The sequence below is a fragment of the Azolla caroliniana genome, unplaced genomic scaffold (genome assembly GCF_043228905.1).
Source record: "Azolla caroliniana isolate FFs.n. ecotype wild unplaced genomic scaffold, voAzoCaro1.0.p SCAF_2, whole genome shotgun sequence".
Lineage (NCBI taxonomy): Eukaryota > Viridiplantae > Streptophyta > Polypodiopsida > Salviniales > Salviniaceae > Azolla > Azolla caroliniana.
Window position 1 is genome coordinate 7,651,154 of NW_028230437.1, and position 15,687 is coordinate 7,666,840.

Genomic DNA, 15,687 nt, shown 5'->3' on the forward strand with positions numbered 1-15,687 from the left:
TGTTGCGTTGCAGTCCCAAGTGTCACAACAAGGGTTTCCCAACTATCTGGGAGAGAGCCTAATAATAACAAGGTCAACACCTCATTTGCTAGAGGTATATCTAGCGAGACAGTTTGACTTATAAGTCCTTGAAATGTATTAAAATGCTCTGCCATACTAGAACCATCTTGTGTCAGAACCAAGGATAAAAGATAGAGTGATGGAAGAAGGATAGAGAAGAATGGATGTATAAGATAGAGAAAGAAAGAGAATGGATACAAGATATGTAATGAGAGCTAAAGACTGGTGTTGATTCGAATTGATTTGAGAATACATGTATGCGCTTATTTATAGGTTCCTATAGAATAGCTTAGAGATTTCTAGAATGTTTTAGAATGTTCTAGACCTAGAATGCTCTAGGACATTCTAGAACATTCTAGAATAATCTAGAGTTTTTACAATAATCAATGTAATACAAGAAGTAGCTTTTATTGTTTGATATAACAATAAGCTATCTTAATGGTTGAGATTTTCAAGTATGAATTACAAGGTTCGAGGTTCAAGTCCGGGTGACGCCATAATGGTCATGTGTTCATGGCACTATCTCTCCTTCGAGAACGCTGAGTGGAAGTCGGCATTAACATTGTTGGGCCGGGCTTGTTTGGATAGTGACGATGGAAGTCGTTGACCAGAGCTTCAGCATTACAAACGTTATCGATGGGTTCCCAAGTGTGATCACTCGGAGGATTACCAAGCCAATCAACTAGATAATAAAGCTTATTGCGCACAATCTTAGAATCGAGAATAGCAGCTACCTCGTATTCGGGGCCATCCACAAGTTGTACAGAAGGCGGTGGTGGCACGACACGATCAGGAATTAAAGAGGTGTGGCAAGGTTCCAAAAGAGAGCTATGAAAGACAGGGTGAAGCCGCATATGTGCAAGAAGGTTAAGACGAAATGTTGCATCATTAATCTGCGCCGTGATGACAAAAGGACCTAAGTGTTGATAGTCAAGCTTAGCACATGGTCGGGTAGTCTTGATGTGACGACGAAGCAACCATACACGGTCACCAACCTTAAACGGAGACTTAAGACGATGTCGATCGGCATTGCTCTTATGGTGTGCTTGCGCTTTCTGACGATGTGACGATAACTCGAACTGGATTTGTTGTAGTCGGTGGAGGTGATGCGCCGCACTAGGGTTTCGTGACACCTCGGGAAGATCCAGTATACACCATCGAGGGTGGTTGCCGGTGTAGGCAAAGAAAGGTGTAACTTTGGTAGAAGAGTGGACCATGTTGTTGTATGCAAATTCAGCAAGATGTAAAATTTTACTCCAATCATCTTGTTGATAACTAATGAAACATCGAAGATATTGCTCGAGCGTTTGATTTGTGCGCTCTGTTTGTCCGTCAATTTGTGGATGATAAACTGAAGAGAGTTTGCAAGAGATTTTGAGGCCTACCCATAGGTGCTTCCAAAAGTGTGAGATAAATTGAGGACCTCGATCGCTAATAATATCATTCGGGAGACCATGATGGCGAAACACTTCACGCATAATGAGATCTGCAGTTTCTTCACTATTGATGGTCTTTACACATGGTACAAAATGTGCCATCTTGGTGAACCGATCCACTACTGTTAAAATAGTATCAAAGCCTTTGGAAGGTGGCAGATCCGTAATGAAATCCATAGAAATAGATTGCCATGGCTTGTTGGGAGGGGGTAATGGTTGTAGTAAGCCATAAGGGTGATGCCGGGGTATTTTGGCACGACAGCAGGTGTCACAAGTGCGAACATAATCTTCGACAAATTTTTGCAAGTGAGGCCACCAAAACGAACGTTTCACCAGCTCAATGGTCTTGGAAATACCAAAATGTCCAGCCATGGGGGCATCATGACAATGTTCCAACACTTGAAGTCGGGGTGATCCGTCGGGGACGCAAAGGAGATTCTTGTAGAAGAGTAAACCATCTTGCCACTTGAAGTCCTGATAATGTTGAGATGACCCTGGCAATGTGGAGCAAGATGGACGACTTGAACCACAATGGGCTAAGACATCCTTAGCAAAATCATCCGAATGAAGTTGTTGCCGAATAGTGTCAAGAAGGGTAGAATCAAGTGGTGTGGCATAAATTGTTGTTACCTGTAGCTTTGATGGCCCGAGGAGAGTTTGCTTTTGATTGTCAAAGGCCGGATCTCCAGGTCGAAGTGCTAGATACGAACGCCGAGACAGAGCATCTGCTTTCCCTTGTTGTTTTCCAGGGCGAAAAATGATCTTGAAATCGAAACGCGTTAGAAATTGGGCCCACCGAGCTTGTCGTCTATTTAATACTCGAGCTGTTTGAAAATATGTGAGATTTTTGTGATCACTTTAAATGATAATCTGATGAGGTGATCCTTCTAGAAAATGACGCCATTGCTCGAATGAGTCAACCACAGCTAGTAACTCCTTGTCATGCACCTCATAGTTTATCTCCGAAACAGTAAACTTTCTCGAGTGAAACGCGACTGGATGTATCTGCCCGTCCTCGCCTGGTTGCGATAGGATACTCCCCAATGCAAAGTCTGATGCATCCGCCTCAATAGTAAATGGCTTTTCAGGATCAATATGTGCTAGGATGGGTGCTGATGTGAATGCCTCTTTTAGCTGCGTAAAATCCTTGTCCGCTTCGATACTCCAAAAAAATGCTTGATTTTTCTTGGTGAGTTGAGTAAGGGGCAACACAATGCTTGAATAATTATGTATGAATTTGCGATAGAAGTTCGCAAATTCGAGGAAACACTGGACATCCCGAACTGAGCATGGGGGTTTCCATTCCAATATTGTTTGAACTTTTGCCGGGTCCATGAAAACACCCTGGGATGAAATAGTGTATCCCAAAAATTCGACTTGTTTGCAATCAAAACTGCATTTCTCAAGTTTGACGTAAAGACCATACTTCCTTAGGCGTTCAAGTACTTGCCGCACATGTATATCATGCTCCCCCTGTGTTTTAGAGTAAATCAATAGATCATCTAGGTAGATGATTAGAAAAATATCCAAGAAATCCCGGAAGATGTCATTTGCCATATGTTGGAATACGGCAGGTGCATTTGTGAGCCCGAAAGGCATGACTGTATACTTGAAATGACCATACTGAGTACGAAATGTTGTTTTCCACTCATCTCCCGGCCGAATTCGAACAAGATTATATGCACCCCTTAGATCAATTTTGGTAAAATGCTTTGCCCCACCAATGCGTTCTAAGAGATTGGAGATTAAAGGTAAAGCATACCTATTCCTTATGGTGACTTTATTTAAGCCTCGATAGTCCACGACCAAACGAAGGGAGCCGTCCTTTTTCTTCACAAAAAAGATAGGAGCACCAGCTGGAGACTTTGAATGTCGAATAAACCCATGTGCAAGATTTTCCTCGATGTATTCTCGAAGAACCTCAAGCTCAGTGGGTGATAAATTGTAAATCGGACCCCACGGAGGCTCTTTTCCTGGTTGGAGATCAATAGGACAGTCGTACGGCCGATGCTTTGGAAGAACACTAGCTTTGACTTTGTCGAAAACATTAGCATAGTCTTGATATTTTTTGGGAATTTGGATGTCTGAATTCCCTTGAGTGACACTAGAAGGTGTCATTGATACTGCAAATAAGAAAAGGTCCTCCTTGCCTCCCATTTGGTGCAATTGTTGCAATGTGATGGCTGAAATTTGATGAGAAGGATATGGTGCATCGGTAGAACTATATACTTTGGGAGGATAATCCCGAGTTCGATCCTTGACAATGATATTTTCTGCTAAAGAGCACCTAATTTCTCGCTTCCTCCAATCGATTCTAGGGTTATGTAGCTCGAACCATGGCAAACCGAGGACAATTGGATGCTCAGGACTACGGATTATGTTAAAGGAAACTACACATCCTAAATCACCCAAGAGTATGTGTATTGGCTCAGACTCTTCAAATATCTTCCCGGAAGCTATGGGGCGTCCATCAATCACTAGTACGGAAACTGGACAAGGAAGTGTATGCAAGGATATTTGGTGTTTTTGGGCAAAATCTCTATCCATGAAACAAGAATTGGCTCCAGTATCTAAGAGGGCTTGGACTTGAAGTTGACAACTGGGTGTCCTAACTTGTACTAGGGCTGAGAAGACTCTACTAACATGCTTGGAAGAAATGGAACCCACACTAGGTTGTACATATCTAGGGTTGTCCAACCAAATGGCTCCTATTTTGGCCGGACTTATTCGTTTGACTCCTCTTCTAATTGGCTTAGGACTTCAAATTTATTGGACAAGGGTGGTTTATTCATAATATTAGATTCACTAACTACTTCTAAAATGTTGGACTCATTTTTATTGTCATAGTGAATTTGATTTACCTGACGTCTCGGCCTACGGGAGCAATGAATGGCTATATGTCCTGGACCTCCACAATATAAGCACAGATGGTTTTCTCGATGACGTTGCTTCTCTTCGTCTGACAACGGTCCTCGTCGTTGAGTCATATCGATCTCCATGGGTGTAGGACTATCCATTGGGACTGGACTACGTGTTTGCCTTGGAGTTGGAGCAGGGCTATACATTTGCCTTGGGGATGATTGCGCCGTTACTGATGCATAAGTTGGTGTGAATCTAGATCTTGTTATTTGTTGTTGTCGCTCTCATCGACGCTCAAAAAGGCGATTATCACACCGTATTGCTCGACTAATAGCTTCTGTAAGTGACCTTGGATCCTCGGGGAAGGTAAGAAGTAAGTCTTTGACATCACTACGAAGGCCTGAACGGAATTGCTCCATTAGGGCTTGTTCATCCCAAGGAATATTGCTTGCGATGAGACGAAAATTGGCAGCATATGTTGAAGCTGGTTGATCACCTTGACGAAGTGTACGAATCTTGTTGATAGCTGTTCTCGCCCCATCAGTATCTCCGAAACAAGCCTTAAATTCCTTGATAAATTCCTCGAAATTATTCAGTAGAGGAGAATTGGTTTCTAGCAATGGAGCAAACCACGACAACGCTATGCCAGTCAATAAAGTGCCCACTAGCCCGACTCGTGATGCGTCTGTTGGATAACGTGCGGGATGCATTTGAATCACCAACCGTACTTGATTCAAAAAACCTCGGAAATGCGCCCTCGACCCATCAAATTTAGATGGGAGGCTAATTTTGGGCTCCTTGATAAGTCCCTGACCTTCAACCCTTTGTTGTTGTAACACGACGATTGTCGACTCTAACTGTTGCACTCGTCGCGTGAACTCCTCTTGTTGTTGTTGCTTCTCTATAGTAACCTTTTGTAGATCCCCAAGTAGACGTTGATTCTCTACTTCAAGAGATGCGAACTTGGATTTAAGGTTCTCCATTTCTGCAACAAGGGTGAGATATTCTTCTGAGTTAATGGCAGCCATGGTTTTAGGATGGTTACAAAGGAGGATAAGAGAGAGAGAGAGAGAGAGAGAGAGAGAGAGAGAGAGAGAGAGAGAGAGAATTCGAATCAAACTGTCAGAACCAAGGATAAAAGATAGAGTGATGGAAGAAGGATAGAGAAGAATGGATGTATAAGATAGAGAAAGAAAGAGAATGGATACAAGATATGTAATGAGAGCTAAAGACTGGTGTTGATTCGAATTGATTTGAGAATACATGTATGCGCTTATTTATAGGTTCCTATAGAATAGCTTAGAGATTTCTAGAATGTTCTAGAATGTTCTAGACCTAGAATGCTCTAGGACATTCTAGAACATTCTAGAATAATCTAGAGTTTTTACAATAATCAATGTAATACAAGAAGTAGCTTTTATTGTTTGATATAACAATAAGCTATCTTAATGGTTGAGGTTTTCAAGTATGAATTACAAGGTTCAAGGTTCAAGTCCGGGTGATGCCATAATGGTCATGTGTTCATGACATCTTGATACCTAAGTCTTACAAGTTTCCTAAACACGAAGACTCTATTCAAAGCATTTTTGGTCTGAAACATACTCTCGATTTTTCTCCATAACTCGTTTGCTTTGGTTTCATCACCAAAATTGTTATATAGACTCATGACTATGAAACATCAGATGTCTGCAGATGTCTTTAGATGCATGGCATCCCAAGTTAATGTATCTATGTTCTCGGGTTTGCTCATACCATGTAATACGGGCAACCACAAGTCCTTGCATACTAGCATGTCCCTCATTTTGGACTTCCAAATGGAGTAGTTGGGTTCGGTCAACTTAATCATCCCGCCTAATGACTCATCCATATTCCAAATTTGCGGAGGGTATGAACCTCGGCTCTGATACCACTTGTTAGGAATATGGATCCGAATCGGAATGATTTGGATTGCCAACTCAATCAAGAAAAATTAAACAATAGATGAAACCACAAGACAGAAAATGAGAGTACACCAGAAATTTTGACGTGGAAAACCCAAAATAGGGAAAAACCACGGAACCCCTTTGGGTTCAAAACAATTTCACTATTTTTCTTAGTACAAACGAATACAACCTCTCTAGCTTTGACTAGAGGGATGTATAAGCTAAGATAGTAGCCTTTATTACAATTCCTCACCCAACTGGGTGGATAGAAAAACTAACAAAAATGGAAACAAGAAAAAACATGAAACAAAGAAACTTGATGCAAAGTAGACAGGATAGTTGTTGTTCAATTGTGGTTCTTTGATAGCACAAACAACCCCTCGTAGGTCTCTCTCTCCACTTTTGCACTTTGGTAGAGCACTCGTCCTCTTGCTCTCACTCTTTCGTTCTCTGTTTTTCTCTCACTTTGTTTTCTGTTTTTCTGTGTTAAAAACAGGTCACACACTCTCTGTTTTTCTTTTCTCTGTTTTTCTCTTTTTTTGTCTTCTTGTAGTCCAACGTCTATATCTGTGTTCACACACACAAAAGACACACACCTAAAAGAAAACATACAAAAAGAAAAAGGCATACATATAAATACAACTAATTATAACTTTTCTTATCATTTGCCCTAAGCCTGTTCGGCTTTTAGCCGACTCAATGTTGTGGGCTCCACTTGAGTGGGCAAGCCCCAACAATTTCTTCTTTTAGCTGGTCTTGCCCATAGCTACCATACTTTTCATCCTCCTCTGGTCTAGCACTCCTCTTCTGCTACATCAAACATTGTCAGCCCCATAATGTGGACACATGGTGAATTGTGAAAGAAATTATAGCAGTTTGACCACCGCCATCATTTCATTCGTCGTCCTGCTTGTCGGATTCCAGGTGACTGTTCTCATGTATGCCTACCATGTCACTACCCTCTAGTAATTCCACGACTATCATACCTAAGAATAAACAACCTTAATATCATCAAATTTAATGTACAAAATACTTGGTACCATCCATGCTTCTGTTAGTTTCTAATGCATGACCATACATAATTTTGGATGGTTCAGATTTTGCATAATTAAATTGTATGATATCAGAATTTTATATCTATGAATGATTGAGATCAATACTTATCCATTGCTATTGTCTAATAACCATTTTTGTCTAACTTTTGTAATCAAAACTTATATCTAGGAATGTTGGATTTAGGTAGGACGCATGCTTTATGATCTTGATACATTATATTCTTAGTATTATGTTGCTTTTGTATAACATCATCAATATTTAGCGTAAACATCATGCTTGCAACAACACATTCTGTTAAATTAATGCATCCATAAATTCAAATCGACATTGTTTTATACATAACATTAATAGTGGGCACGTCTAATTTTAGCTGAATTGAGATTGTTATTTGTAAAAACAGGTATTGGATTGCATTCAGATTTAGTTTGTGTGATTCCGAACTGAATTAGAGATCAGGCTTTTGTTTGTATATCTAATTGGAATGAATTGGATTATGGTTTAGATTGAATAAGAACGAGTTGACTAGATTCAGGATTTGTGCCTTTAATGTAGAATAAATTAGATTAAGAATTTGTTTAAAGTTCGAAGAACCCACATTATATTGTTTGCATACCCACAACCCCAAATTGGATTAAGTTGTATAGGATTCGATTAAACCCCAAATTGGAATATTGGATTGGATTAGGTCAACAAATTGATAAATGTAAAGCCATCAGAGATACCTATTCATTGTGAGCCATAGTAGGCACCCTTCGCCTCTCACATGTGCAGGGTATAAGGCTATGGATGACGCGATGGTCAACAAAATTCCTTTGTGATTAGAAAATTAGTGAAAAGGCACTTTATTTGAAGCTCTCAAATTCCCTTTAATGTTTCCTTCATGAGGGGGGAGGGATCGCATACATATATATATGTAATGATATATCGATACAAAATGATAAACTCATGGAGTTAAGCCACAAAGCTTCCACTAACAACAATACAATTAAAGTGGTTGGATCATAGTTTTCTATGGAGATTAGATATAGAAACATAGAATTAAGGACAAGCTAAGGAGGAGGAGGAAGGAGGAGCGATGGTGGAAGGTTTTGGAAAATTTTGGTGGTTACTTACTAAAATGGCATTGAGGTGAGAAAATTGGCTCTCAAATCCAAAGTTAGGGCTACTATTCTAACAACTCGCGAGTAAGGTAAGGCAATTACGATAGAAAAAAAAGAGATTCACATGGTTTGGAAAAGGTACCCACTTGTGACCCGTATAGGACACACGACACTTCAAAAATATATGCTCACATTCTTAAGATACTCATTCATATAATTTTTTTAAGGGAAAAGTACTCGGATACCCCTGGAGGTTCGTCTATTTACCAGAATGCCCCTGGAAGTTCCAAATTTACCAAACTACCCCTATGTCCAAAAAAATACACTTTCTAAAGTAATTATACACTCAAATCCACAAGCCCTATTTACCAGAATACCCTTCAAAAACAAATTTCTTTTTACCATACCCCCCCCCCCCCCCCCCCCTCTCATTATGTATGTATGTATGTATGTATGTATGTGTATGTGTGTGTGTATATATACATAGAGAGAAACATAGTAGTAGTCATTTGTAGAGGCAATTGATACGAGCTCAGTTGCTGATAGCCATAGCCGATTCAACTTATGCTTCCTATCAACGATGAGCACGCTCGCAAAATCCTCTAACGATATACTATGATTACTTGCATGGTTTCCCCCATCATTAATCTGTAGAACTAACCCTAGCTTTGCTTGTATCACGAGAAGAACATAATCAATTATACTAGATTGCAAATTAGGCAATGAGCAATAATTACAGGCTGAAGAGTTGAATCATGAATGAATCACTTGTGTTTTACCTGGGCCAAGGTGGACAATTCATCGACTCCGAAGAAATTGGCGGCATGGATGAGCTCGAGGAAGATATGGATACCATAGTGCACAACAAAGTAACTGTAATTGTAATTAACATTGTAGGTCATTGGATTAGCAGTGGCAGGTGGTAGATTGTAGTGATGGGGCAGTGCGGGGCCTAGTATTTCAGTAGAGGATGGATCGATGATCAATTGGCCAATGTAGAGGAAGCGAATCAAAGCAACAAATGCATTGTATGAGACTATATTGATGGGAATGACATCTATGTCCCCATGGATTTGAGCTGCGCCGGCCTCCCAGTTACTCAATATGCCTGTTGGAGAATTGCTAGCGGGGCTCCCAACGGTAGAGGAAGAAACAATCTGGTTCTAGCCCTGAAGATTAGACTGTTGTTGGTGAGGGTAGCATTGGCTCACAAAGATGCTACTTGCATAGTGATTCTGGGAGGCGGGTGGGGAATGAGATTCAGGTGGATGAAAGGAGGAGGCAGGCAAATCGCAAGATTCGGAGGAGGAAGAAGAAGCAAAAGAGGAAGAGGAGGAGAAGATGAGGCGGAAGAAGGGGCTGCAAGCCGACAGGATGCAACGGTGGGCGTAGATGAGGGCATTAATCCAGCCGTCTATGCAGAAGGCAATGTCAGTGAATCGGTCAGGGCCATAGTCCAGAAGGGTGAGGTAATCTAAAGATAAGCTCCTCAGGCTACTACTCAGCATGAATGGGCCACCTCCATTGACTTCTATATATATGTATGCTCTCACTCACTCTCACACACAGACACAAATAGATGGATGGATAATTAGGGTAGACAGGTAGAAAGATTAGTGATTGTAATGGTAATGGTCACTAACTACAACTATGTTTAACCTTTTTCTTCTTCTTCTTCTTCTGCTGCTGTTGCACTCCATGTTTGTAATCAATTCACTCCTTCCACCTCTCTCTCTCTCTCTCTCTCTCTCTCTCTTTAAATAATGTTTAGAAGGTTGGCCAAATCAAGGTGGGAGAGTGTTCTGCAAAGTGTTTGGAAAGACATTCTTTAAGAGACTTATTGAATTGTTCCTTCAATTTATTTATCAACCTCAAAATGGTTTTATTGCAAACTTTAAATATATTGCATAATGTATTGAATGTTCAAATAACTATGGATTGTGCTCCACATATATACATCAACAAATGATTTTGGTGCTATTAGATTTGGAAACAACATATGATTATGTTAATTGGTCTCATTTTCTCCAGAGTGATGTATAATATGAGGTTTGGTACTCATATATGTCAACTTATTATTTTGCTAGGCTGAAATCAAACATCTTGTGGGATACTTAGTGGTGGAGTTACTCCCAAATTTTCTCTTAATAGATCGATGAAGCAAGAATGGCTGCTAGAGTCTAACTAATTAATTAAGCATAATGTAAACAATTATAGACCAAACCATCTTAGTACCCCCTAGCAACAGGGTGAGACAAACCATGGTTGTAACATACGTAGCATACCGTACGCGTACAATATGTATGTTACGTATTTTATAAGTATTCTAATTTTTTTTTATAAGTTCTTAGAATACATAATTAAAGGTAAAATACAACTCCAGTGCCTGTTACAGAAAACAATGCATAAAATCCAGAAATCCATCAAGAAAGAAAAGGCAAAACAGGGAAAATATCCATGACTTGGTTGGGTATTTTACAGAATACCCCTTTAATTTTCAAATGATACAAAACAGAAACCCCCTATATACTTCTCTACAAGTGTCTGGTTTGGTAAGCTTTAAAGACTTGGCAGTATTCTGGTAAATACACATCTAGTTAAATTCTATTGTTTTACCCTAAACAAAATGGGCACTACTTTTGTTTCACAATGAATAATGAATAATGAGTAAGATAAATACCAGAAAGACTAAATTTTCTAGTTAATGTTTTGTCCTTAGCCTTAAGCAGTCCATTGGAATCATGCTCAAAGTCGCAACGCCCCAGAATGAGACAAGTTCCCCACAAGAGTGTTAAAAGCATTCGTCCGAATGGAGAATAAACATTCGGCCTTCCTTTCTTGTTCTGGCTATGAGTCGGTCATTCTTTTCTATAAAGCATCCTCCTTTGTTGAAAGAGACTTGCATGCCTTGGTCCACGATTTGGCCAACCGGTACCAGATTCTTTGTTATTAATAATTATAAGAACATGCAAGACATTCTTGATACAATTGTTTTTTCTTTCTTTGTTGAATGGAACATTGCCAGTGTGCCGAATGGGATGTGTGGTGTCGTCTCCCGTATCTATGTAGCTAGGTCGATTCGACATTCTTAAGTCACGAAACCATTTGTTGTGTGACTTCATATGATTTGAGGCACCAAAGTTGACGAACCACACATCTTCCGAGTCGGAAGTGCATGTGGAGTCAGAGGCCGACATAGTGGTCCTATTTGGTCAGCCTTTTGGGCCTTGGCTTTTCGATTCTTTTGACTTTGCCTTTTTGGCTTGTCAGATTGGGTTGGTCCTTGACTTTCCTTCTACTACTATTTGTTTGACTTTCTTCTGTTCAGTCGCTTGTTGTAGTCCAATCATTTTCCTCAGTGTTCCGAAACGTTGTGCTAGGAGTGGCTTTGTCAGTCAATCGACGATGTTCACCTCAACGTTGATCTTCCGAACTTCAAGCTTCTTTTCTTTTACAAGCTCCTAGATACGATGAAACCATTCCTCAATGTGTTTCGTCTTCACATGATAGACAAGATTCCTAATGAGGTGTATTGTGCTCTCTTAGTCACAATAGATGGTCGGCATTAAAAGATCGATTCTACTTGTAGGCAAAAAATCGGCAGATAGTCGGTGCAGCCAGACTGCTTCCTTCACTGCTTCCAACACTGTTATGTACTCTGCCTCTTTAGTAGATAGGGTTGTGCACTGCCTCCCAATGCTTCCATCCTATGTTCGACATGTACTGGCAAACAATCCCTATGACATAGGCAAGGTCGGGTCGGGCTACCACCATAATTTGTGTACATGATACTTCCTATGGCCGATGCATAGAGTATTTTTCCATTGAACTTTCTCTGCTCATTTGTCGAAGGAGAGTCTTTGTCCGATAGTATGATAGACCGCTTTAGCACCTTACAAATATAGTCGGATTGGGAGAGTTGGAGAGTCTTTGTCGTCCAACTTCGCTTGATCCTCATGCTAAGTATGTGTCGAGCTTTTCCGAGTTCCTTCATCACAAATTTTCCATGAAGGCTCTTGTTTAGTTTTCCGATCTCTACTTGATTACTCCCTGCAATGAGCATGTCATTGACGCATAGGATTAGATAGATACGAGACTTGTCAGCCAATTCCTAGATATAGAAACATGGGTTGGAGTTGGACCGGCGGTAGCCAAGCTACTGAATGTAGGTTCAGATCCTTCAATCGGCTTTGTTCGCTGATCGACATTGGTTGAACTGTCCTCAAGATTCCTTCTGAATGACTCACCTATACAATAGGATTTCGGTGATGTTGAGTCATCCTCCCCTTCTTTAGGATTGATTGACGGATTGACTAGTACCTTGGTTGGTTCTATGCGACCTTTTGGTAACTTGGGCCTATTTGGGTGATTTGGTCATTTCAACTCTGTCTCTTTCACCTCTTGTAAATCTCTTAGTCAAATCAATTCTGACTAGTGGACCTCTTGCCGATTTGGATTCGATAAAGTGGTTGCTGGCTTGGTTTTCTTCGACTGTTTCTTGAGTCGCTAGTTCGGCCCGATGGGTTGGTCCTTCTATGACATCTTTGTTGATTTTGAAGGAAACCTTTTTGCCAACCGTTTTTGGTTGGTTCCTTTTTAGAGAGAATCAAGTCTTCATTGAAGACTACGTCACTACTCCGGATCAAATTCTGGTTCTCTAGATCTCGTGGCCTATAGCCATATTCCCCATTGGTTTCATAATTGAGAAATATGCACTTTGTTGCATGGGGCGCTGACTTGGTCCTTTACTCCCTGGGGATAAATGCATAAGCTTCACATTCCGCCACTCCATTCTGCATGGGTTGATCCATTCTGTTGGATTGTTTGGTTGATCCATTTTGCCACTCTATTTTGCATGGGTGTGTAAGGAAAAGTCTTTTGGTGTCGAATCACTTTGTTAGGCAGGTAATGCATGAAGCCTCGGGAGGTATATTCGCCTCCATTGTCGAATCAGAGTATGTTTGCTTTTTATCCTGATAAGTTCTCCACTTCAACTGTCCACCGAGTGAAGACCTCGAGGGCTTCATCTTTTGACCTAATCGAGTAGGCCCAGACCTTCAGTGTATAGTCATCTACAAATGTCATGAAGTACTTGTCATAATATGGCAAGACTCGAACCCATGACCTTATGCTACATGGGTCGAGCTCTTGACCATTAGACTATACATTGTAATACGTAGAATATTATTTTCTTTTATGTTTTATTATAGAAAATTGATGTATATTCTAGATTTCTCTGGAACATTCTAGAAACTTCAGGAGTATTCCTTAGAACACTATAAAAGGAGGGACAAGGCATTATTTCGAACCAAATCGGTTCAACGCCAGTCTTAAGCCTCCTAGCTACTGTACATTTTCTTCACATAATATATATCTTTTCTTATCATCACTCTCTCTCTCTCTCTCTCTCGATCTCTCTCTCCCTCCCTCTCACTCACTCTTTCCTTCTCTCGAGAGTTCTTCACCTCTCATAGTACTAATTCCTTCTCTGTCTTAGTACCGTTCCTGACAGTTTGAACCGATTTTCCCTACTGATAGGGTGTATAAGATAATAGATAGTTATACACTATATGAGGGCTTGACCAAACCGATTAGATGGAGTTGAAAATCATAATATATTATATAGCTCTAGGTAATTATGATTAAAGAGTATAACTCAAGAAACTAAGAAAAAAGATAGAGAAAACGAGCAAGAAATAAGAATGTTCTGATATTCCAACATCAAGAGAATACAAAGGAGACAAACTCCACATTGAACTAAAACCAAAGACCTTCCTCTTCTAAGACACTTTCTCTTCCACAAAGACACTTCTTCCTAACACTCCTCATCCACTCTTTGGCCTTCCCTCTTAGCCCCCTTCTCACTAATATCACTTCTTCTTTTATAACCTTCCTCTTCTTATCCACGGTCATGCTATTTTTAGAAGCTTTTTATCTCCCTATTTTTAGCTATGACACATCGACCTTCTAATCGTCATATCTCCCTCATCCGATATCCAAATTAAGCGATTTAAAAAGCTATAGAAAGCTCTTTTTACAAGCTTTCTAATCCATATTTAAACGTGATATTTGGATAAACAACGAGGGAGTTATGACCATTCTATTTTTACTGTTTTTTATAGTCTGCGTTTTCTCTTTTTACTTTTCTCTTGGTCTCGTACTTTTACTTTTGACTTCTTCCCTAAGGTCTTAGTTCGTGTTCTTATCCTCAAAAGGTGAATTATCTATACTTTATATTCTCCCAATGTTCAATGGCTTAGATTCTAAAAACACTTTCACACCTACCTTCTGTCTCTCTCATTTCCTACTAATCTCTTATTCCTCTTTTCTTTCATCCCATGGCCACTGTTAGCGCTGAAGAATATCAATCTGTTTTCTCGGAATTTCAATGCTTGAAAGAGAAGTTCCATGCTTTGGAACAAGAAAACCAACGGTTGCTGAGGGATCTTCAACAAATCTCCTTAGAAAAGCAACAAACACAACAACAACATGGGGAACTTGCGTTACGCGTGCAACAACTCGAAGCAACCATCGTAGCGATGCAACAACAAGGGCCCGGAACACAAGGGATTCATAAAGAACCCAAGATTGGCCTTCCTATGAAGTTCGATGGAACGCGATCGCAGTTTAGAGGGTTCCTTAACCAGGTACGATTAGTTATTTAAATGCATCCTTCCCGATATCCCACCGATGCATCACGAGTGGGTTTAGTAGGCACTTTGTTAAGTGGCTCAGCGTTGGCATGGTTCGCTCCGCTATTAGAAAAGGAATCTCCGTTACTCAACAATTTTGAAGAGTTTCTAGGTGAGTTTAAAGCATGTTTCGGAGATACTGACAGCATCAGGACCGCAATCAACAAAATTCGGCGATTACGCCAAGGTGACCGTCCAGCCTCCGCATACGCTGTAGATTTTTGCCTACTCGCCGCCGATATCCCTTGGGATGATTAAGCGTTGATGGAGCAATTCCGTTATGGTTTACACAACGACGTCAAGGATTTACTCTTGACCTTCCCCGAAGAGCCAAAGTCCTTAACAGAAGCAATCAGTCGTGCGGTGAGATGTGACAACCGCCTCTTTGAGCGACGTTCGGAACGACAGCTACAGATGCCGAGGGTTAGATCAAAGCCCACCTACGCCTCAATGGTAGCAAGACCTATTTCGAGGGAGTCAGATAATGCGCCTCCAGCGAATACTCCGACTCCGATGGAGATTGACACTACACGTCGTCGAGGGCCATTATCCGAGGAAGAAA